This window comes from Peromyscus leucopus, chromosome 10, assembly GCF_004664715.2.
Source record: "Peromyscus leucopus breed LL Stock chromosome 10, UCI_PerLeu_2.1, whole genome shotgun sequence".
In the NCBI taxonomy this organism is placed as follows: Eukaryota; Metazoa; Chordata; class Mammalia; order Rodentia; family Cricetidae; genus Peromyscus; species Peromyscus leucopus.
The window spans coordinates 86,720,928-86,746,375 of record NC_051071.1 but is presented as its reverse complement, the minus strand read 5'-3'; positions in this window follow the sequence as shown (position 1 = coordinate 86,746,375).

Sequence of the window (25,448 nt, the reverse complement as noted above, 5' to 3'; positions counted from 1 at the left end):
CTTAACAATCCCCAAAGCTTGAGCAAGTGTCAGATCTTCCGTGTTTGTCAATTTTCTCATCCATAAAATGTAGTGACATGGAGATAGAAAAAGACAAGTCAGACTTCTAACGATGAACGGAGCTATACACGAGGTGAAAAAAATCTCCAAAGGATAAACAATGAGCCACAGTTCCAGGAGGTTGTTATCCACATCCATGAATGGTCACTCCCGGGGCTGTGCCACCGGGCACAGAAGCCTGGAGAATCTCTTGATAGTGAATACGCTTTCCACCACACTGCAGAAAAACTGTTTTGTGAACATGAAGATAAAGCAATGGCGTATACAAAAACAAGTCAGAATCAGAAAAAAAAAAAAAAAAAGACAGAAAAAGTGATGAGAGCATCAGCAACCTGTGAGTGAAATTCAAACAGACCAAGACAGCTGACTTACAGTCACTGGAGGAAGAGAGGAAGGACAGAAAAAAATGAAATAAATAAAAATATATTCTCTGACAGGATAGGAAGCATAGGCCTGTGAATTCCATGAACTCTAAAATCACACACACACACACACACACACACACACACACAGTAGGTGGGGGAGTATGGCTCAGTTAAGAGACAACATATGCCTAGCACCAGCATCATAAGTAAGTAAATAAGTAGTAAAACCGCACATAGGAACATAAAATCCAGTAGAAGCATTTCAAGACTTCAGCGAACCTGGAGGACCCCACCCACCATCAGATCAATCTGCAACCAAGAGAAGTAAGATGTTGATGATTTTCTTCAAATCTCACATTATGAAACCAAAGTATATCAAGGAGAGAGGTGGCTCAGCGGTGAAGAGCAGTGACTGATGATCTAGAGGACCTGGGTTCAATTCCCAGGCCGTCTGGTGTCTGTGCACCCCAGGATTAAAGAAAAAATTAAAACTGCTTAGAAGCAAAACTACCAAAAACTATGAAACTAGAAAATACTGCTGAAACAAGTTAAAGCCATGCTAAGTAGATGGGACTCGGTGTTCACGGCAGTTCCCCCAGCTTTGATGCCGGAAATCCAATCAGAAGCATTGCAAAGCCTTGTGAAGAGGTTGCAGAACTGATTCTAACATCCACACGCAAATAGAGCATCTAAAGCGGGGAGGGCGAGTCCGAGAGGAAAATGAAGTTGGAAGACTTGGATTTGGTGTCTGCAGTCCTGGCTGTAAGGGACAGTAGCAAGGCCAGGGAGGGGACTCGGTGGGTGAAGATGCTGTTTGCCAAGCCTGACTGCCTGCTGTTGACTCCCTGAAGCCTGTGGTGAAAGGAGAGACTGACCCCCACAAGTTGTCCCCTGACATACAAATATACATATGCAAACATACATATATGCATACACACACACACACACACACACACACACACACACACACACACATGCACACAGGCACACACAGAGAATTTTTTTAAAAAGGTAATAGCAAAAAAAAAAGAGAGCTAGAGAGAAAGAAAACTTTGTACCGTGGCTCATGCCTGGAAAAAAAACTTTAATGTTTCATAAAAATAAATTTCATCCCTAGAATTATAAAATTTCTGAAGGAAGGCCTAGGACATAATACACAATGTATAATTTTTTAATTTATAAACTGATCATCGGAATTGAAAATGTCTGCTCTTTCAAATACACCATCAGGAAAATGGAAGTACTGAAAATCACAGCCTGGAAAAAGTGTTGCCTGATTGATTGCTGAAGACACTAAAGACAAAACCTATCATATATAAAGAAGTCTCAGAACATAAGAATCATAACAATAACCGGGAAAAGGAGGGATAGTTCAAACATGGGATGATTCACTAAGATAGCGTTACAATAAACACGAAACACAAGAAAGAATTTACACATCAGCTGTCTATGGAGAAATGTGCTTTTGAAACAAAAAGCACTAAACACTTATTAAAACAATCAAAATTTAAAATCTGACCCAAGATGGCAAGCTATGTTTCCTCATATACTTTTGCTAATGGTGGAAACGGTGCAGCCACCTTGAAAAGAATTTGGTTGCGTCTCTAAAAACTCACTAGGTACCCACCATGTGACTCATACTTCTTTTTCTTGGTCGTTACTCAGAAGAAAGAAAAACACACATCCAAGGATTTAGACTTGAGTGCTCATTGCTCTGTTTCAGGATCTCCAAACTGGAGCTAAACCCATTTCTTTAAGCAAGTCCATGAAAAAAGCAACTGCCACCCACCCATGCAATGAACTAACATTCAGAAGAGCATAGACAGTTACAGTCCCACACAGTGTCTTAGAAAGGGAAGGCAGCAATGTAAATAATCCCACTTCACTGATAAACAACTAAACCCAAGCATTACCCACCATCCTCATGACTGGGAACCTCAGTCACCCACAGACATGGCAACTGATCAAGGAGATACAACACCCACTTTTATTTTGAATAGCCTAGCTGTTAGCAAGGCAACACAACAGAATGATATCAAACCTTCAGTAAGTGAAAAAGGATCATTCTTGCTTCTCACACGAGCCCCTGGAAATTAAGCACATGCTGGTGGCTTTGACCTGTCACTCACCTGACGGCTATAATGGGAGTCTTTGGCAGCTGAGGCCACAGAGGGCAAAGAAGCCAGCGATTTACATATCACGTTAAGCATGTGATGACAGAAGGGCCAGGCAACTTTGTTTTTATTCTCATGCATTATTCCGCAGATGCAAGATGGAAGAGGGAACGGCATTTAATGCATCCCAAAGGGAAACCTAGGCTATGGAACAGGCAGGGAATCCTTGTCACAAATAAATACATAATTCGGGGGAAACACAAAATACTACAACAGAAGCCTGTGGGAGATAGAAATGGGAGTGGAGGATGATAGAGGAAGGATGAGTTTTAGTGCAGCTTTTAAATATATTCTCAAAAGTGATCATGCTCGCAAACTGTATTTCTAAGGGGAAACTAAACAACTGGATAGTTGAGTGTAGTTCTGTCAGGAAGATTGCCGCCTTGGGTTCATACTTCAGATTTAAAAACTTAGTATTGCTCTTGAAAGCTGTATTTAACTGCTGCACCTCTTGCTGAGATGACTGGGAAATAGTGCCTGGCTACTCTGCTATTGGAGATGGGGATATGATATAAATTATTGATGCTGATACGATATCACACAGCTGCAGAAGCACAAGTCAATCTGATCTATTGTTCTTTTATGCATAATGTGAGACTCATCCTCCTCCTTTTATATGCTATAGCGAATCTGCATTCACTTGGCATCTTTTGAAACATTTATACGCACAGCATTAATGTCAACCGCTTTCCACAGAGAAAGACAACATGCAGTTATCCCTCCTCAGATGTGTCCCTGAAAGGTGCTTCCCTTTATCGTGTGGTATCTTTACATGACATTTAAAAGCTTCTGAAGTGTTAGCAGGACTCTACTACCGGATCAAATCTCTCTTACTTGCAGTTACTCAGTGACACCAGTTGAAGCCTAGAACAGACATTCTTTGTGCCTATGCTTTGTCTCCAGGTAGATTTTGCTTGAGGCGGGAGCCCTGTTTGTATTTAAGAAAACCTATTATAGTCTTCAGCTCACCCTGGTGCACATACCGCAGGAAAAGCTGTTGGAAATTGTTCTTTTTTATATATAGTATTTTTATTTTATAATTAACTTAATTTCACATATCAGCCACGGATTCCCCTGTCCTCCCTCCTCCCACCCCCAACCAACCCCCCATTCCCATCTCCTCCAAAGCAAGGTCTCCCCTGGGGAGTCAGCCCAGCCTGGTAGACTCAGCCAAGGCAAGTCCAGTCCCCTCCTCCTTACACCAAGGTAGAGCAAAGTGTCCCAGCATAGGCCCTAGGTTCCAAAAAGCCAGCCCATGCACTGAGGACAGGTCCTGGCTCCACTGCCTGGGGGCCTCCTAAACAGTTCAAGCTAATCGACTTGTCTCACTTATCCAGGGGGCCTGGTCCAGTTCCATGGGGGGTCCTCTGCTATTGGTTCACAGTTCCTGAATTTCCACTAGTTTGGCTATTTGTCCCCGTGCTTTTTCCAATCATGGTCTCAATATCTCTTGCTCATACAATCCCTCCTGTCTCACATGGATTGGACTCCCGGAGCTACACCTGGGGCTCAGCCATGGATCTCTGCATCCACTTCCATCAGACAATGGATGAGAGTTCTATCATGGCAGCCAGGGTGCTGGGCCATCTGATCACCAGAGCAGGTCATCTCAGGTACTCTCTCGACCATTGCCAGTAGTCTACAGTGGAGGTATCTTTGTGGATTTCTGGGGACCTCTCTAGCACTCTGCTTCTTCTTATTCCCCTGGGGTCTTCATTCATCATGGTATCTCCCTCTCCATTCTCCCACTCTGCTCCTGATCCATCTGGGACCTCCCGCTCCCCTAAGCTCTCTTTTCCCTGACCCTTGCACTTCATTACCCTCCCCCCATTCCCAGTTTACTCATGTAGATCCCATCCATTTCTCTGTCACTGGGCAATCCCTGTGTCTTTCTTAGGGTCCTCTTTACAAGGTAGCCTCCCTGGAGTTGTGAGTTGCAGTCTGATTATTCTTTGCTTTACATCTAGTATCCACTTATGAGTGAGTACATACCATGTTTGTCTTTCTGAGTCTGGGTTACCTCACTCAGGATGATTTTTCTTCTAGTTCCACCCATTTGCCTGCAAACCTCATGATGTCATTGTTTTTCTCTGCTGAGTAGTATTTCATTGTGTATATGTACCACATTTTGTTTATCCATTCTTCAGTTGAAGGACATCTAGGTTGTTTCCAGGTTCTGGCTATTACAAATAATGCTGCTATGAACATAGTTGAGCATGTGTCCTTGTGGTATGATTGAGCATTCCTTGGGTATATGCCCAAGAGTGGTACAGCTGGGTCTTGAGGAAGGTTGATTCCCAATTTTCTAAGAAAGTGCCATATTGATTTATAAAGTGTCTGAACAAGTTTGCATTCCCACCAACAGTGGAGGAGTGTTCCCCTTGCTCCACATCCTCTCCAACATAAGCTGTCTTCAGTGTTTTTAATCTTAGCCATTCTGACAGGTGTAAGATGGTATCTCAGAGTCGTTTTGATTTGCATTTCCCTGATGACTAAGGATGTTGAGCAATTCCTTAAATGTCTATCAGCCATTTGAGCTTCTTCTGTTGAGAATACTCTATTTAGCTTTATAGCCCATTTTTTAATTGGACTGTTGGGTATTTTGATGTCTAATTTCTTGAGTTCTTTATATGTTCTGGATGTCAGCCCTCTGTCAGATATAGTGTTGGGGAAGATCTTTTCCCATTCTGTAGGATGTCATTTTGTCTTGTTGACCGTGCCCTTTGCCCTACAAAAGCTTCTCAGTTTCAAGAGGTCCCATTTATTGTTTCTTTCAGTGTCTGTGCTACTCGTGTTATATTTAGGAAGTGATCTCTGGTGACAATGTGTTCAAGACTACTTCCTACTTTCTCTTCTATCAGGTTTGGAGTAACTGGATTTATGTTGAGGTCTTTGATCCACTTGGACTTAAGTTTTGTGCATGGTGACAGATAGGGATCTATTTGCAGTCTTTACATGTTGACATCCAGTTATGCCAGCACCATTTGTTGAAGATGCTTTCTTTTTTCCATTGTACAGTTTTGGCTTCTTTGTCGAAAATCATATGTTCATAGGTGTTCAGATTAATGTCAGGGTCTTCAGTTCAGTTCTATTGGCCCAGTACCAATCTGTTTTTATTACTGTAGCTCTATAGTAGAGCTTGAAGTCATGGATCGTGATGTCTCCAGAGTGGAAATTGTTCTTAACAACCCTCTTTTACAGAGCATACTCCTCCTCCATATATTGTCAAAGGGACTCTTACAATAAACTAACATGGCCAATGTCACTGTAATATATCACACACTCGTCTTTAAATCAAATCCTCATGAAAAATTCTGTAATTTGAAACAAGAAACAGGCTCTCTGTGATGCTCAGAGATGCATCAATCAGGATAGCAGTTCATACAAAATTCTGAATGTAAGATTTTAGTAAGTACCAGGTGCTTGGTAAGGTGTAGTTAGGGAATTTCTGCAGGGCTATACATAGAAACCTCTCAGTCAGTATTTTTAAAGAAGAAACAGGTGAATTTTAATCCAATGCTTACATTAATGATTCAAGAATTATTAATAGCTTAATTTAATTGATTGTTACTAGATATAGAATATTATACAGAAATGTATCTACATTTTTTTTTGGTTTTTTTCGAGACAGGGTTTCTCTGTGTAGCTTTGCGCCTTTCCTGGAGCTCACTTGGTAGCCCAGGCTGGCCTGGAAATCACAGAGATCCGCCTGGCTCTGCCTCCCGAGTGCTGGGATTAAAGGCATGCGCCACCACGCCTGGCTCGTATCTATACATTTTTATTTATATATTTATATGCTGTGGATATTGTTCTATATAAATAAAACACTGATGGCCAGTGACCAGGAAGGAAGTAGGTGGGACAAGGAGAGAGGAGAATTCTGGGAAGCGGAAGGCTGGGGGGAGACACTGCAGCCACCGCCAGGACAAGCAGCATGTGAAGACGCCGGTAAGCCACCAGCCACGTGGCAAGGTATAGATTTATAAAAATGGGTTAATTTAAAATAAAAGAACAGCTAGCAAGAAGCCTGCCACGACCATACAGTTTATAAGTGATATAAGCGTCTGAGTGATTATTTTATATGTGGATTGTGGGACTGCAGGGCTTGGTGGAGCCTGGAGAGAAGCTCTCCAGCAACATTTATATAAATATAAATTTTGTACATAAATATAAAATATAATTTTAATTATATACTTAATAATTATGTATGTATTAGTTTGGGTCTTGTATTTTCTACAGTTGAAAACATGTAACTCCAACCATCAGACTTATCAAGAGGCATGCAGTTTCCTGTGTAGTTACTCTGTACAGGCTCATCATGTGATTTTATCTGTTTGAAAACTCTTTGCAAAGTCTAATGGTCTATGTCAATAATCCCAGAACTAAAAAGTCTGGGTCCAAGGGATCACTCAAGCTCATGACTATTCTGGGTTACATATAGCAAGGTGCTAACTCAGAACAATCAATCAAACAAAAGCAATCAAACAAAACATGTCTTCTAAAGTATGAATTATCATTTCAATACTAAAGTGCATTTAAGGCCCAGAAAACAGCAGGAGGGTAAATGAGGCATTGTCAGAGGAGCGGCTTACCAAATCATACTGAGAAGTATGTTTAGTGTCTTGGTTGAAAACAAAGATCTAAAGTGATTAACTGACAGTGATTAACTTTGCTTAGAAAGATTTTCTGCCAATCAACTCCATAAGAGCATACTCAGAAACCTGGGGAGGAGGCATGACTATCATCAGTCCCATACATTTGTTACATCTTGTCATTCCTCATTCAACAATTTTTTTCTTACCAGTGACCACAGTTGGAGGACTTCAGATGAGAAAGACACAACCATTTCCACCCAGCCGAGCTGTCAGTCACTTGAGCAGAGTGACAGTTGAGGATAGAACTTGAGAGGAAGGACACTAGACACTAGTTCAGGTGACAGAAAGTCTTTTGACAAGACAATGCCTGAGCTGAGGCTGATGGAGTAGAAGTTAGCTGAGCTGAATGAACCAGAGCTGTGCAGACAGGCAATGTGAGGCCCCTGCTCAAATGAAAACCTGGCTTCTGAATGAGAGTCTAATGAGCCATTTGAAAAACTACCTCTGCAACACTAACCAGAGAGCCTTAGAAGGAGGTCTGATATCACTGTAGCTCGCTAGACAGCTCCCTTCTCATGTTAAAATTGCAAATATGAGCTACTGGACTAAATGTACAATGTCACCGCATGTAATTCAATCTTTATCAATCAAAATGGTGGGGCAGCATATTTCAAGAAGCCTCATCAGCAACCAGCAACATCGGGTACAGGCTGGGAGATGAGAAGAATTAGTTCTTGGAGGGCAGAGCTTGGCGCACATTCAGGAGAGAAAAAGCATGGATCCAAATGAAGTCATTAGCAGGACCTAGCAGCTGTTACCTGAGTGCTCAGAACTGAAGAGCCCGCTGAAGTGGAACACAGTGCAGACCAACTCAGTAAGGAAGGGCATGAAAATTTCCATTCCCTCCCAAAAGATTCTGAAAATACATCAGTTGGCATTTCCTAACTTGAAAGTGCATCACTTCCCTTAATATGGGAATCGTGCTAAAATAGAGATCTAGTTTCTGCTTACTCTTTTGTATTTTTCATTACTCAGGGTTCAATACACTGTGTATGCTTCCTGTACTGGGTACATTTAGATATAGAACCATTAGCCTTCATAATAAAAAAAAATCAATACAGGTGCTTGAATGAATATTCATCCAGCATGAATGTTTATTACATCAAAAAAATCATGATATTAGAATGGAAAACAAGATTTTCTCCCACATATTAAAGAAATCAGCCTTGACACATAGAGATTTCAGTCACAAAAACATGTGTGTTGATGTGTGACAGTCCCAACTCCCCATGAATATTGGCAGATTCTTTTCACCTACAAGTCAAACTCATTAAAATGCCAATCTGCTTGTAGACAATCAAATCAATGATGAGCCTCTGCAGTCACCTTGTCATGTTTTATAATGTGTCATGTTACTATGACAAGTTTGTCTTCAATATGCAAGTACCCACCATTCACCACCATGTAAGCGAAAACACTGTCACAGTTTCTAATACAGTTCTAAATTTATCCCCCAAATATAATTTTTATATCAATAGCCCAAAGCATCATGAAAATAATTTGTATGCGCATTGGTCTGAGCTAAAGAACAGATTATAAATGAGATTTTTACAGAAAGGCTGGGCATATGGTGAAAATTATCCTTTGAGCTAAATTCTGCCTGCAGTTGGAGGACAAGGGGAGGTTGAATCTTTCCAGTCTGCAGGGCTCAGAGTTCATAGTCTACAGAGCTCTACAAGTTAAATTTGGGCTCCAGGTGTGCTTGCAACAAAACTCTTAATGATAAAATCATCTGCAGAAGCAGAAAAAAATGTTTCCTGGTTGTGTCAGAACCATGTAAAATATCTCCATCCATGCTACTTATGAGTATTCATTTTGTCCCCTCAGATCCTTATGTCCTAATTCCAGAACTGTGTGTTTCAACAAGATCATGGCATCTCTTTCCTGTCTAAGGCCTCCCAGCACTTGGTGTGCTATTTCCAATGAGTCGATAGTCTCTATCTAAAACCATTAGCAGTCTGTGGGTAAAATGTTTCTCATTTCACAGATAACCGATGACCAGCCTCAGGAAGAGCCAGATGCTGGCAGGAGTCCAGTGTGCCCAAGGAAGAGCGCTCAGCTTTCACTTACCCTGCTACAACCTGACCTTGACTCTTTGCTCTCTCTGTTAAAAAAAAGTCACAGAGTACAGACATTATTGGGGGTTTTACCTGGCTTTCCCAGGCCTCATGAAGAGGTACCCTAAAGGTCCACTGTATAGCAAGCTGTTATTTTTCTGAAACATGAGTTTATTGTCTTTGAACTGTGGTAGGCCTTCTGAGAACTAACTCTTCTTAGCAGCGGTTTTGGCTAGGTGCCCTTGATTCTCACTGGAAGTGTTTGGGACTTGGGAGATGCACCTAAGCCTTGGAATGCAGCCCCCACACTTGCCTCCCCCTTGTTTCACAGAAGGCTCTCTCCCAACTACACCACGTACACACTGCCTGTCCTCAGCCATTCTCCATTCTCCCTGCCTTGTCTGCATTAGTTATAATGGAGAATCATGGCTGACATGCAGACACAGACAGAGCAGACTAATGGTTCCTGAAGGTCGTCTCAAAAGACTGGTTTCTAACCAGCTCTGACTAGGGTCCTGTCTTCCATGCTTCCATCCCGGGACATGCCTGCCAGAGATTGTGAGGACAACACACACTCAAAGCCTGGGTCTTCTCCCTTCAGATGCTGAGAGGGTTTTTTTGTTTGTTTGTTTGTTTTGTTTTGTTTTTTAAATCTTTGTCCTTATCAGGGAGTTTCCCTTGAAATTACAATTCTATGATATTTTCAACAGAAGAAATCCCCTGTCCAAGGAAAAATGGAGGAATGGAATGGTGGCTTCCACAACTTTTTTGAAAAGGGAAAACTTTAAGTACAATGGATTAGTATCCAAGAGAGTGGACATCATTAAGCTAGGAAATCCCAAGAGACAGGAAACACAATGAGCCAGCTCAGTGTCTACACCACGTTACTGTAAGTCATGGTTCTAGGAGAGAGAAGCTATGTCTGGTAGGCTCACAGGTAAGGAGAAACTTCTAGTCTAGACAGACCAATGCAGCTGCAGCCCAGAGACAGAAAGAAAGGAAGCCCCCCCCCCCAAAGTCTTCACCCAAATGTTGACCAGAGCTTAAGGGTGACAAACCAACTCAAACAATTAAAGAAACACCCCCAAAAGATTACAGGGAGAAAATGTAAATGTAGCCACCAATTAGAGTACCAAAGTTCAGAGCTCAAAAGACATTAATAGTCACACTGAGAAGCTCAAGATTTGCTGTGATTCATGGGTCAAAATGTAACCCTGGACTGTGTGATTATAATTCCATTTAATGATGCATAAGTGCAAGCCTCAAAATGACCAGTGTCTGGTAAACTTAATTACACACCATAAAAAATTAAGCAGCAATTTTAGAAATACTAACATATGTATTGCCCTACACAGTAAAACCCGGAGTGCCTGGAATCCAATAATAAAAAAAATAGCAGGGTGCGGTGCATATTCTTTTAAGCCTAAGAAGACAGAGAAAGGTAGACCTCTCTGAGTTCAAGGCCAGTCAGAGAAATATAATGAGACCATGTCTCAATAAACAAATCGATAAATAAATAAGCATGCCCATTTCACTCATAATGAGTAGGGGACAGTCAATCACTTGAAACTGACCTAGAAATTACATATTTGATAGAACTAATAGAAAAAGACAATAAAACTATTGCTGTGGGTACATTCCATATGTTCAAAAGAGAGTAAAAGAATTGAATGTACAAATTAGAGACATGAATGATTTGAAAGTGTACTCAGACTGTTAGTAACTAAAAACTACATTTTATGCTAGAAATCAGAAATATTATAAATATAAATATAAAATATTCACAAAACAGTCAGCTATCTCATAAGATATTAAGATTAATTTTATAATTTTTTTTCACGTGTAAGCAATAATTTTCTGAAAAGTGTGGCACTCATATTTTCACAGACCACAGTCAGTCATGTACACATAAAAGACATTTCTGCCAGTGGCGGACTCTGTGCACATGGGTGGTCCCATAGGTTCATAATGAATCTGGAAAGTTCCTGTCACTTGGTGAGTTTGCAGATTAACATTGTGGCACAATACACCATTCACACGCCTGTGATGATACTGGTGAGAACATTCCTACATCATTGTCAGCCACACAAAACCACACATGTGTCACGTGTGATTCTTGATAATGGCAAAAATGACTGTCAATGACTTCAGTAAGCACTTACGGCACACTACACTACTTTTTATCATGACTGTAGAGTATATCCCTTTAACTTACATAAAGTGTTTGCTGTAAAACCATAGCTTTGTCTCTTCAGCATGAGCCTTATACAGCTCATGCTTGCTACATCTCTTCAATATGTCAAGTACCTATTTTGAGCAGCTGCCCTGCACCTTCTGGGTGTACATGAGTACACTCGGTAATGTTCACATGAAGCAATGTTAATACCCCTCACTAAGTGATGTGTGACTCCAGTAGGATTTTGCTTCTATGGTTCCTTTTTTTAAATTTTCAGTGTTTCAAAGCCAGTAAAACAACAGAGGCAAACTCATTATCATGCAATCCTATTTTCTGTATTTTATGACAGATCAACAAATTAAGCATCTGTTAGCAGCCTACGGAACTTTCAACAAGAGAGCCCATGGTGCCAGAGAAGCTCATATTTATTCCAAGAATGTCGAGTGCAACATTTTGGCAGATGCTTTACAAACTGAATGTACACAAGTGAGTAAATTCCCCCTTCATATCCATAAGGATCGTATAAAAGCAGCCATTGTATTGTTTACCAGCCTTCAATTATAATTTTATGCACAGTAAATGATACACATAATCATAAGCTAGCCAACTGCAAATTATTAGGTAGGCAAAGTTATTAAATGTTATTGTAAAGAAAGACATAATTAACATTAATCTCTCCAGTAAGAAACATTCAAACATGTTAAATAACGGTATAAGAAGAAAGAACACTTTTGATCAGATACTATTTGTGTAGACTTGGAGTGACAGAGAGATACAACACAGCACTTTAATTTAAAGTATGAATATTTTTACAATATTTATGAAATTGTTTCCTTGAAAAGCTTTTTAAATCCAAGCACAGTATTAGGTTTTAAATGCCTTAAATACTTTTTCACTATAATAACAGCAATTTGGAGAGTTTTAAAAATAGAAAATATAAAATACTAGTAATTACTTTGTGCAGTATAGACTGTTCATTAAGTCATTTGTGCATTTTCAGTTACTCACAAATTCTAACAATGATTGCATAGAAAACTTGGCTAATAAATAGAAACACAAATGAATAAAGATACATCCTTCTCTTCAAAGGGTTGATCATCAAGTGGTTAAATTAAAGGTAAATATGAATCAATCTCAGATTTTGATGTATTAGTCTTTTGTTTATCCTACTTGATGCTGAAATATGATAACATTTTCAGAAATATGGTATTATTGCCTCTACTGGTAATCATAAACAAATCTTATACTTATTTTTAAAAAAAACAAAGCATTCATCATTAATGTCTACATGTTAATGAAAAAGATATTATTTTATTCCCAAGATTTATGGATATATAGTTAGTAATTTTAAATTGTGTATTGCTGTTTTAGTCCATTTGACCTGTTACAATGAAATACAATAACTGGGCAGATTATAAACAACCACAGTCTATTTCTCAGAGCTCTGTATGCTGGAAAAACTAAAACTAAGACTCCACAGACCAGAGGGGACATTTTCTGATTCACATATGACACTTCCACCAAGTCCTGAATGCAAAACAGCTCTCTGGAAGCCTATGTACAAACGACCTTATTCCTAATCATCTCCACACACATTACCTTATAACACCATCATATTCATAATAAAGCTTCAATATATTAAACTGAGGGAACACCTACATTTTATTCACAGCTCTGCTGGAAATATACAACATGACACATTGATGTCTGCAAAGCTATTACTACATAATCCTTAAGTAACACACCCAACACTTCAGATAGTTTTGTGTGTGTGTGTGTGTGTGTGTGTGTGTGTGTGTGTGTGTGTGTAGACTATTTAGCATTAATCTCTCAGTAGGTTTGTACTGGGTGGTTTTGTGTCAGCTTGACACAAGCTATAGAGTCATCAGAGGAAGGAGCCTCAACTAAAGAAATGCTTCCTTGAGATTTAGCTATAAGGCATTTTCTCATTTAGTGATCAATGGGGGAGGGCCCAGCCCATGATGGGTGGTGCCATACTGGGGTTGTTGTTCCAGAGTTCTATAAGAAGGTGGCCTAAGCAAGCCAGGGGAAGCAAGTCAGTAAGCAGCTCACCTCCATGTCCTCTGAATCAGGCCCTACATCTGGGATCCTGCCCTGTTTGAGTCCCTGTCCTGACTTCCTTCAGAGATGAAGAGCAATGGTGAAGTGTAAGCTAAAGAAACCCTTTTCTCCCCAACTTGTCTTTTGGTCATGGTATTTTGTCACAGAAATAGAAACACTAACTAAGACAAGGTTATAAAAAAATTACCATGTTCTACATTAGATTTCCAGAAACTGTTCATCCTGTGTAAATGAAAATTGATATCCTCTGACCAGTATCTCCCCATTCTTCTCACTCTAGCCCATATGACCACCCTATTACTCTTTGCTTCCATTAGTTCAATGTTTTTAGTTTCCTACATAAATAAAATCACATAGTATTTGATTTTTAATATTTAGTTTATGTCATTAGTTTCATTCAAAATTAGAGATTTACCTATTTTTCAGACTAAATTGTAGTGAGATGAATAGATAGATTGATTGATAGATGATAGATAGATAGATAGATAGATAGATAGATAGATAGATAGATGATAGATAGGTAGATAGATAGATAGGTAGATAGATAGACAGATAGCTTAGATAGGTGTTGGATATAATGTATTTCATTTCCACTCATCCTTTGACAGACACTTGGATTGTTTTAAATCATGAATATTGTTGAATAGGGTATAATAAGCAGGGGGGTGAAGATATCTTAGAAATAGTTTTTTCATTTTTGTGTAGGGGGATATTGTCTAAGTTAGGGTTTTATTGCTGTAAAAAGGCACCATGACCATGGCAACTCTTATTAAGGAAAACATTTAATTAGGTCTGGCTTTTACTTTCAGAGGTTTAGTACATTATCGTCATGATGGGAAGCATGGTGGCACACAGGCAGACATGGTGCTGGAGAAGGAGCTGGAATTTCTACATCTGGATCTGTAGGCAGCAGAAAGAGATACAGTGGCCAGGCTTGAGACCTCAAATATTGGTGAATAAAAGGGACCATTATCTTCAAGATTCTAATTCTTTCCATGCCTACTCTTGATTTCTCAGAATCCTTTCTTGCATGTCATGTCATCTTTAAATCCAAACTTTCCATTTTGATAAAAAAAAAATAAGTTTTTCCAATAGCAATCTCTGAAGTCTCCAGAAAGAATATGGGGCCCCAACAACAACAACTCTACCTAATCCAGAATGATGCCATGCTAATCATCATCATACTACACTTCTTGCCAGAATTTCAGACAATCTTACCCATTACTCTGAGACTTGCTGTAGAATCTACAGTTAGTCTAACTGAGATTTAACTATCTGAGCATTCTCACAGTACCCAACAGAGATACCATCACACCCTAAACACCAGAAAGCAATTCTAAGAAAACAACGCCCCTTCTCCCTAAGGTTTCATATTTCTCAGGGTTATGGATAATGGTTATAGGTTGGGGTGGAAGAAAATATTAAACTCAGTATTCTCCTTAAGAAAAGAAAAAGTGTCTCAAAAAAAAAAGAAAAGAAGAAATGGAATGGATAGGTATAAGATATTATGGTAGATTATTGTATATACTAGTAAACAAATTTAGTAAAATAGCAGCCTTAGATAATTTGCACTGTAATTTGCACTGTTATGGATTCTTACATGTTGATACAAATGTAAACTATTTTTATGTTCCTGTTTAAGATAATTTGTATTTTGATACAAATACAGAACTATATTTATTATAATGTACATATATTTCTACTCTTATTTGAAATATTTGTATATTGATACAAATGTAAATTTATATCTGTCATACTGTATGTATGTTCTACTTCTGTTTAGGATATTCTGTATATTGATATATATATATTTAAGATTATTGTCATATTGCATATTGCACTATACATTCCTACCTCTGTCATAAATATCTTGTGTATTGTCACAATTTTGAAGTCATCGTCCTTTACCATACATTTGCTTATAGACTGTTTACCTTGTTTACATGAAGCCTTAGTCCTTAGGTTATTTAGGTAGGTAAGACTTATAGATTTATAGTCACCTATGCTTGTCATCTCTATAGTTATGTTAGTTAGGTTATCCAGATTTACAGATACATAGGTCAGATGGACAGATAATCTTCAAACACTTCATAGACCTAGAGAATATGGCATTTAAATAACTTAGAATTCTGTTGACGTGAGACACAATTGCTCCTGGCTGCACCAATTTGATCCCAAGAGAACGTTGGGTTTCTAAGACATTTCCATTTGGAAGTTTGTCTTCTTGGCACAAAATGGCCTTTTGAGCAAAAAAATGCCCTTGCCTCAACTGCTGACAATACAAGTGCTGTCCTTCTGGACAAGTGGCACACAAGGAAAAGTGACTTCTGAACTCTGCTAAGACAGGGTAAGATGGTCTTTCAGAATTCCTGCTTCTGAAAATGGTCTGTCAGATACTCTAGGCCTGTAGCCAATTTGAATGCACTAACAATGCTGAGAAACATTAGGTGACTGTCCAGGCTGCCAGATGTCTCTGTCTATTCTTGCAAGATTCCTGAAAGTTGCTTGTATCCATCTTCCATTTCTTAGGTACCATTATATTCTTTCTCAGGTCTTTAATGGGATTGAAGACTAGCAGTTATAGTTGCAACTTGTGTGTGTGTGTGTGTGTGTGTGTGTGTGTGTGTGTGTGTGTGTGTGTGTGTGTGATTGTAAAATCTTAGATAGAACATATTAAGTATTAGATTTAGGTTCTTTAGGATAGGACATCTTTTGGAATGCTCTTTGTAACATGCCATTTACCTACACTCTAGACTTCTCTGGATTTTAGTATGTGTTTCTTGCTTGATATTGTTTGCATTGGTTGTAGTTACATCTTATCTAGGTCATCATCCCTCATTACTCCTGAACAATATTTGATAATCATTCCTTTGTATATAGTCTTGTATTAGGTTAGAACCTTCTTATTTAGACAAAAGGAGGAGATGTAGTGGTTAGCCATTCCAGCTTTGACCTGGAAGTTCCAACCCCCATTGAGGCTTTGGCAACTGTCATGCCTAGAAGGCAGGGCCGAGAAAGGAACCTGAAGACCCGAGATCCAGATGTGCTGGCTCTCTTGGTTCCTGGACCCTGGATGCTGGAGGTAGACCGAGCATAGTTCTCCAGAGAACACCGCTCGACTGTGCTACACCTTTCCCAGACCCTGTTACCTATCCCTTCACTTGTAAGTTACACGCCAAAATAAACCTCCCTTTTAACTACATGGAGTGGCCTTAATAATTTCAACAATATCTGGCGCCCAATGTGGGGCACGAACCCACGACTCTAAGATTAAGAGTTTCATGCTCTACCGACTGAAGTGATATTGGTGAAATTATTAAGGGCACTCCACATAGTTAAAAGGGAGGTTTATTTGGGGGTATAACTTACAAGTGAAGGGATAGGTAACAGGGTCTGGGAAAGATGTAGCACAGTCTGGTGGTGTTCTCTGGAGAACTCTGCTCCATCTACCTCCAATGTCCAGGGTCCAGGAACCAAGAGAACTGGCACATCCGGATCTCGGGTCTTCAGAGTCCTTTCTCGGCCCCGCCTTGTAGGCTGACAGTTACAGAAGCCTCAATGGGGGTTGGAATTTCTAGATCAAAGCTGGAATGGCTACCCACTACACTCAAAGCCTACCCCCAGTGACACACGTCCTCCAACAATGCCACACCTACTCCAACAAGACCACACCTCCTAAGAGTGTCATTCCCTATGGGCCTATGGGGGCCATTTTGATTCCAACAACCACAGATATATTCTCAGATATGAGATTGCTGGATCATACAGCAGTTCTAGTCTTCATTTTTAAAGCATCTTCATAACACTATACTTATTTACATTTCCATTAATTGTATATGAATATTTTCCTACACTTTATGTTTGTTTATATAACTGGAAATTAAGCCCCTGGGACACATGCTTCTGCAAATGCTCTACCACTAAGCAGCAACCCCAGCCCTCACATGCACATTTTCATCAACACTTTTGTCTCTTTCATAAGAGGCTTCCTAACAGTTTGTCATCTTACAGTGGTGTTGTTTTCACATAGTTATATTGTAGTATTTACAGTGAACCATGCACTAGGGTGAACTATGCCATACAGTGAAATGATGACCTCATTTAAGCAAATGAATCTATCAGTTTCCATAGCTTCGTGTGTGTGTGTGTGTGTGTGTGTGTGTGTGTGTACCAAGAACACCTAAAATTCTTCTTTTAGAAACATTTCAGTATATGATGTTATTAACCGAAGCTCTCATCCTATGTATCTAGACTCACTCATAGTGATTTTGATTTGTGTTTCTCTGAGAAGCTGTGATGTTGAGTATCTTTTTATGTGCTAACTGATCTCTTGTATGTATTCTTTGGAATATTGTCTATTCTGGCTTTGACCATTGTTTAATTGGGTTGTTTGAAGTTTTTTTCATATTGACATTTTGAGTCATGTAAACCTCTAATACATTTTATAAATATTTTTGTCATTCTAAAAATTATTTTTCATTTCATTGAATGTTTCCTTGACGATGCAGAAGATTTTAATGTAATATCATTCCACCATTCACTTTTTGTGATTGAAAAATGATTTTCAGCTATATTATAAAGGCTTATGTAGGCTGTCACTGTCACCATGTATCTGTCGTGACCAACATGTAACTACTGTGATTATGAATCCTTGTGAGAACAGAGACCTAGGACTGAAGGACTGGTAAAGTAAAATAGAAACACCTGGAAAAAAAAAAGAAAAACAAATGCTCATTGTCAAGGAGCTTTTCACACACACACACACATACACCCAAGGTTTATGTCTCATGTGTAAGTCTTTAATTGGTTTGATTTGTTTTTAAAGCATGCATATATTCATATACATGTGAATTCGAATTCATCTTTTTATACTTGGATGACCAAGTATTACTTCCTTTATCTCACAAAAAGTAGCTTCTCTCTGTGTGATGTGCTGCAAGGCTCAGTGAAGGAATGATACTCTAATGCAAACCTGTCCTTCTCACTCTCTTGAATGTGGCTCTTCTGATTCCTGTAGTCTACTCAGGTGCTGTAACCTCTTACCTTGATTCCTCAGCTCTCAAAATACATTTGTGTGCATTGATAGTCAACATGGTTTGTATATTAAACAGCCCCAAAAGCTTGTCAGTCAAAAGCTTGGTCTTTGGTTTACCATCTTCAAGAGTGAGCCTGGGAAGTGAGCAGACAGTGAGGCTCTTGCCTAACTAGGGTATTAGTCCATGTATCAATTCATAGATCTGAGGGAAGGTGATACACTACAAAAGTAAGTCCCTCTGTGTGATCTGGCCATCATGCTGTGAGTCCTATCACATTCTCCCTGACATGACCTTTTTCTTACATAGTCCTAAAATGGCAAGGCCAAGAAGCCATGGAGCCTGTCTTAGTTAGGGTTTCTATTGTGAAGAGAGACATACCATGACCACAGCAAATCTTTTTTTATTATTATTATTTATTTATTTATTTTACAACACCATTCAGTTCAACATAATAGCCACAGATTCCCCTGTTCTCCCCCTCTCGCCCCCCTCCCCCTTCCCCCAGCCCAACCCCCATTCCCACCTCCTCCAGATCAAGGTCTCCCCCGAGGACCAGGATCGACCTATTCTTATAAAGGAAAACTTTTAATCAAGGTGGCAGCTTATAGTTTCAGAGGTTCAGTCCATTATCATCATGGCGGAGAGCAAGTTGGCATGCAGGCAAACACAGTGCTGCCATCATCTTGATCAGGAGATAACAGGAAGTAGACTGCGAAACTGGGGGTAGTTTGAGCATAGGAGAACTCAAAGGTCTTACCCTTCATTGGCACACTTCTCCTAAAAGGCCACACTTACTCTAACAAGGTCACAACTCCTAATAGTGCCACTGCCTTTGAGATGATGACAGTCAATTATATTCAAACTACCACAAAGCCTCTAGACCCATTAGCCAAAATTCTGTTTCTCCTTTGAATTGATCGCTCTTGGTTTTCTCACAGCAGTGGAAAGCCGAATAACACAATGCTTATTTAAAAGAATAATTCCATAGATAAACAAGTTCTGGAAAGTCTTAATTTCCCATCTTTCTAATGTCCTAATCCTTAACATCCCAACCTGCTCAGTATTAAAAGAATACAGAGTATCAGCAATTATTATGAGTGAGATCACAATAGCTATGTTATAAGAGAAAAACTTCTATTTTAAAAATATCAAAAGTAATACTGGCTCAAACATACAAAGAAGGTATTTGTAAATTATGGGAAATATTGGGTAAGTGAACAGATACAGCCTTCTACAGCCTTTTGAGCACTGTGGTGGCTGAGATTCAGACTCCCTGATGGCTTCTAATGTCACATTGGATAACTTTGCATTAGTAACTAAGAGTTTGCAAAGGTACAGAGGGCATTGGTGAGAATATTTGATGTCAGATGGAGGCACAGCACTCTTCACAACTGACTGCCCAAGACTCCCTCACATGACAGCCACTCATTGACAGAGGCTGGAAGACAGCCGTCACTCGAAAAAAGAAAAGAAAAGAAAAAGAATACACCAGCACTTGGGAGGCAGAAGCAGGTGGATTTCTGTGAGTTCGAGGCCAGCCTGGGCTACAGAGTGAGTTCCAGGAAAGGCACAAAGCTACACAGAGAAACCCTGTCTCGAAAAACCAAGAAAGAGAGAGAGAGAGAGAGAGAGAGAGAGAGAGAGAGAGAGAGAGAGAGAGAGAGAGAATACACATTAGGGTAATGTGTGAAATCTGTAACAGCAAAGACAATAACACCTTCCTAACCAAATAGTGAAATAGAGTTTCCTTGCGGGGGGGGGGGGTTAATTATACTATGAAATTATTTCTAGGGATGGAAAGATGGCTCAGCCTTTAAAAGTACTTGTTGCTCTTACAGAGGACCTGGGTTTGGTTCCTAGCAACTACCTGGTGGCTCACAATCATCCATAACTTCAGTTCTAGGGGTCTAATCTTTTGACCTCCATGAGCACTGCAAGTATATGGTGCACATACATTCATGCAGGCAAAACACTCATACAAATAAAATAAGACAAATCTTAAAACTGTTTAAGAAATTATTTCCTGTATTTCTAAAATATTAAACATAACTGTTTCTGATTACTGTTTCACACATGAACACTGAGAATGCTTAAGAATGTTCTGGTAGTTAGTTTCTATACATATGTCCTGCAATGTGCATATTAATTTCATTTTCATAATAAATTCCTGAATACCTTCCTTTTGTTCCCTTTTCATGAAACTGTAGAGAAAATAAGATTTTTACTTAAACCAATATATATTTAAATTCTATCTTTTTCATTAGCCTGTATTGTCTTCATGTTGTTATCATATTAAACAAATGAACTATGTATATGTAGACTAACTACACATAAATACATATACGTTTAGTCCAACGACATATATAATGCTCAAGAAATAATTGTTTCCCATGTCACACATGTAATGTACTCATGTCATTGGGATTGTTTTGGCTTCAGTTATAGGTAAATGTAAATGGCATAAAATGTACAAGTTCAACCATTGTGAGTGTGGAGTTTCTCCTTCACCTCTAAAGCAAAGTTTTACCAGATGCAGAATTCTCAACCGATAGGTTTATTTCCCTTTAGCATTTAAAATACATTATCCTGCTGCCTTTGGGGACTGGAAAGCAGGCTGGTAACACTACTGAAGACTCTGCCTATCTGTAAGTCACTTCTTTCTTGCTGATTTCTCTTTGGTGTTTTGCAGTTGGTTATAATGTGTCTCAACCTGGGTCTATTGGAATTTTCTCAGAGTTCTCCCGATTTCCCACACTTGTAAAATAATTCATCAGGTCTGGAACGTTTCCAGTCACCTCTGACACTTTTGCCATTTTCTAATCCTGTGCCTGTTACAGTGTTTGGCCTTGATGGTGTCCATAAGTTTCCCAGACTGTTCACGATGCTTCAGTCCTTTTCCTATTCCTCAGACTCAGTCCTTACATCCGTTCTGTCCTTGAGTTTACCAACCTCTCCCCAGCTACGGCTGCTGTTGTGGAGTTTCCTTAGTAAATTATCTGCCTGAGGTCCGACACTTCCCATCTTTGCAATGCTCATCACCTCTGTCCCTTTGCTAGTCTTGTTGTGTAGACACATCGTTTTCTTGACACATTGCTTAGCTATTCATCATGTTTTATTTTACATTCCTGATCTCTTGGAGGCCATGATTCTGAAGTCTCTGTGTAATTCATCCTCCACAGGTCTTTCTCAGTTCCAACCCCCTCGAGTGTGCTTTCTGTCAGTTATTTTTGTTCCCTTGAATGAGCCCTGTTTTCCTATTCCATCATGTGACTTTTGATTTTGTTGTTGAAAATAACAGCCACGTCTCTGGCTTCATAGAGAGTGACTCAGTGTCAGGATATTCTTCATGGATTGGCTAAGCTTTCTACAGAACTAAAGATTAGCCCCAGGAGACCTGAAGGGAGAGGCCTTGTTCTTTTCAGAAGATGCATTCCTGCCTGTGTCACATTTAGTTCTCCAACCTCAAAGCTTGGCTGCTATTCTGTGTCATCATTTTCCTGAGAGCACCACTCCCGCGTTCCTTAGCACTGTGGATAGTTGCGTGAAAAACGCTACCTGTGACATCTTGCCTTTGGTATGTGCGTGTCCACAAACCCTCACAGTTCTCAGGAGGACTTCCTACCACTATTCCTTACTCTAAGTAAGGCACTGGCTGTTCCTCAAGTAATCCTCAGACGATTGAAATCTTGAAATTAAATCACTCTGCTTCGGGTTGTTCTAGTCAGGGATCTGGCAACCAGACTGGCTCTTCCTTTAGCTCTAGAGTGCACTGGACCAGAAGATGGAGCAAGGGTAGGCAAAAGGCCTTTCATAATGGAGCCTAAGCAGCTGTCTGCTATGGAGCTCTGGCTATTTTACTCAGAGTTGCTGGAGAGTTCCCCCCCCCACCCCAGTTTCTAGGTGGTTTTACCAGTGTGATGAGGAAGCAAGGACGTGGAGATCTCTTGCTCCCCACTTTGCTAATAAAGAGCCTCCTGAGTTCATAATATGAGCTAAAAATTTTATTTGGTCATCACTCTTTAATTACTACTTCCTGCAGATTAAGCAAGAGATTAGTGTATCTGAAACATTTATACTGAGAGAAATATATTGCCTTCCTTTTAAATTTCATGACAAAATGTAGAGGGATTTAATACATCATCTGGTTCTTTGGGAAGAAAATCATTCACCATGCTACTGCTAGGTCAAATTTTCATGAAACATGTCTGTAATTTTATAATCAATTCTTAGTAAAGCAATTATGAAATCACATCAAGGTGATATGCCCCTAAAATATAAACAACATACACAACGAACACTCTCATTTTCTTCTCTTTGTTCTACTGAAAGTCTTTGTCTCCATCCTCTGTATTCTTCTCTTCTCATGGGCCCCTCTGAATGCTTCGTGGTCCTTTCGATCATCCCCTGGAACTGCAGTTTGAGTTTTATTTACATACATATCATAGTATCTATTAAGTTAAGATGCATTAGCCACCTAGTGTCCTAGGTGTGAATCCAGAGAGAGAGAGAGAGAGAGAGAGAGAGAGAGAGAGAGAGAGAGAGAGAGAGAGAGAGAACCAGAAAGCATAGCCAGCTAAAACTTAAATCCAGCCATGTGTTTCCTCTTGAGCCAAGTCAAGGCTTGGCTCTGGCTTTCTTAAGCTCTGCCCACGTGCGCGTTGGCTTTACTGGCAGGGGCCCTGTTCAGCAGGGCAGGCCTGAGTTGTTTGTAGCACCAGCTTTAAGCAAGCAGCTCACGGTTAGTCCGGCCTGAGGCCAAGCAGACCTGGGCCGGGGCTAGGGAGCCAACTGCCTGGGCTAGGGAGCTGGCCGCCCTTGCAGGAAACTGGGTCTGTCACCAAGCCAAGTGGTTTTTAATGGATTCTTGTCACGTTGGGCACCAGATGTAGATGTAACCAACCGTCTTATTAAATAAAAAACACAGAACCAATGTAAAAGGGAAAGCCGAGAGGTCAGAGCTCAGAGCTAAAACCTTACCCTTCCTGCGGTGCTCCTAGCTCTCCGAAAGAGACCTACTTCCTGTGTGTATGTCTTTACATAGTCTTTTTGTTCTGCCTTCTCATTGGTTGTAAACCCAAACATGTGACTGCCTCGTCACTGTCTGTAAGTACAGCCTTCTAGGTCTTAAAGGCATATGTCTCCAATGCTGGCTGTATCCCTGAACACACAGAGATCTACCTAGCTCTGTCTATCAAGCACTGGGATTAAAGTCGTGCACCACCACTGCCTCACTCTAAAGACTATGACTCTAATAGCTCTGACCCCCGGGCAACTTTTATTTATTAACATACAATTAAAATCACATTTCAGCACAAATTAAATACCACCATAGAGATTGTTTTCTGAAATCATTTAAAATGTTTCTGCATACCATGGCTCCACAGATCATGTAGTCCAATCCTGCACAATCCCCAGGTAAGGATAGAAGGGGCCGTGAACTAGTCAGCCACAAAACAAACACAATGAGCTCCTCCATTCATAGGCTTGGGTCCTTTTTATTACTCAGTCCTTTTAAATCTGTTATCTCAATTACTCTGATGAAAACTAAATTGAACTACATGGAATAGTCATTTCCAGGGGCAATACTAAAACTGCAGAGCGCTAATGGAGAGCCCATTTTCTGTACCTTAACCCTGCACGTGGAGAAGAAGTCCTTGCGAGGGAAGGGGAGGGAAGGAGGCAGCTTTCCATACTGAACACACATCTGGATCAGTGCAGAGAATATTTTCAACTGACTGCATACATTTTCCAATATTTTAATAGCAGAACTATAGCAAATTGGTCAAACGTAAAATTGGGTCATTTCACTATTTGTTTTGTTTTGCTGATGCTTCTAAGATAGTAGAATATGTTTAGAAGAGTCCCATCTTTTCTGAAAAGAAAACATCTCATGATTTACCTAGCAATCCCTCCTGCTTTAGGAGGCTGATAGGCAACTGGTTGCCAAGCAACCATTAATTTCCTTCCTGCAACAATAAAAATAAACAGGCGACATATTCCTCAATTAAAAAAAAAAAAAAAACAGAGCCTTGAGTCTGTGAAGAACTGACAGAAATCAGGTCAAAGGTTCTCACCAGGATGTCTTAAGTACACTGTCCAAAATCAGATAACTAAGACTTTCATTCTTATTCAAGGATACAGAGGAGAAGGGGAAGGAGCTCATCACATCACAAATGAAAGATACTGCATTCAGGCAGAGCTACAAGGAATCCACAGCTCCATCCATCTTTGTCCCCACTGCTGTGTATTTCAAAGCCGCATATGAGAAACACTGTGGTATTCAAACTGAGGTGCAGCATGTATGCCAGGATTCATGTTTTTACAGACCAGTTAAAACACCTCCCTTGATAGGTCTTATATTTAGGAAAATTCTCATGCTTATTTTGGCATCAAAAGAAATAGGTATGCTTTTGACCAAAATCCAGGGTATGACACAATTTTTAAAGAAAGAAACAAAAAAATGAAAACACAGTGTGGAGTACCAATGCGAATTATGTCTATCTAACATGCTGTAGTGGTGGACTCTGCTTCTATTAGCCAGCGGCTCGCTACTGCAGTGAAATACCGAAGACAATTGCTGCAAAGAGAAAAGACTTTTTTTTTTTTTTTTTTTTTTTTTTTTTTTTTTTTTTTTTTTTTTTTTTTTTTTTTTTTTGCATCACAGCTTTAAGGGTCCAAATACCCCAGGCAGCTAAAAGAGGAAGGACCTGTCTGGCTCACAGCTTGAGAGGGTCACAGACTTGGCACTTGCATCGGCTCAGCGAGTGAGGGTGGCAGGTGGCCGCATGGCATGCAGGAGTACACGGAAAAGCAGAATAGCGACGTCTTCAAAGTGCAGCAAAG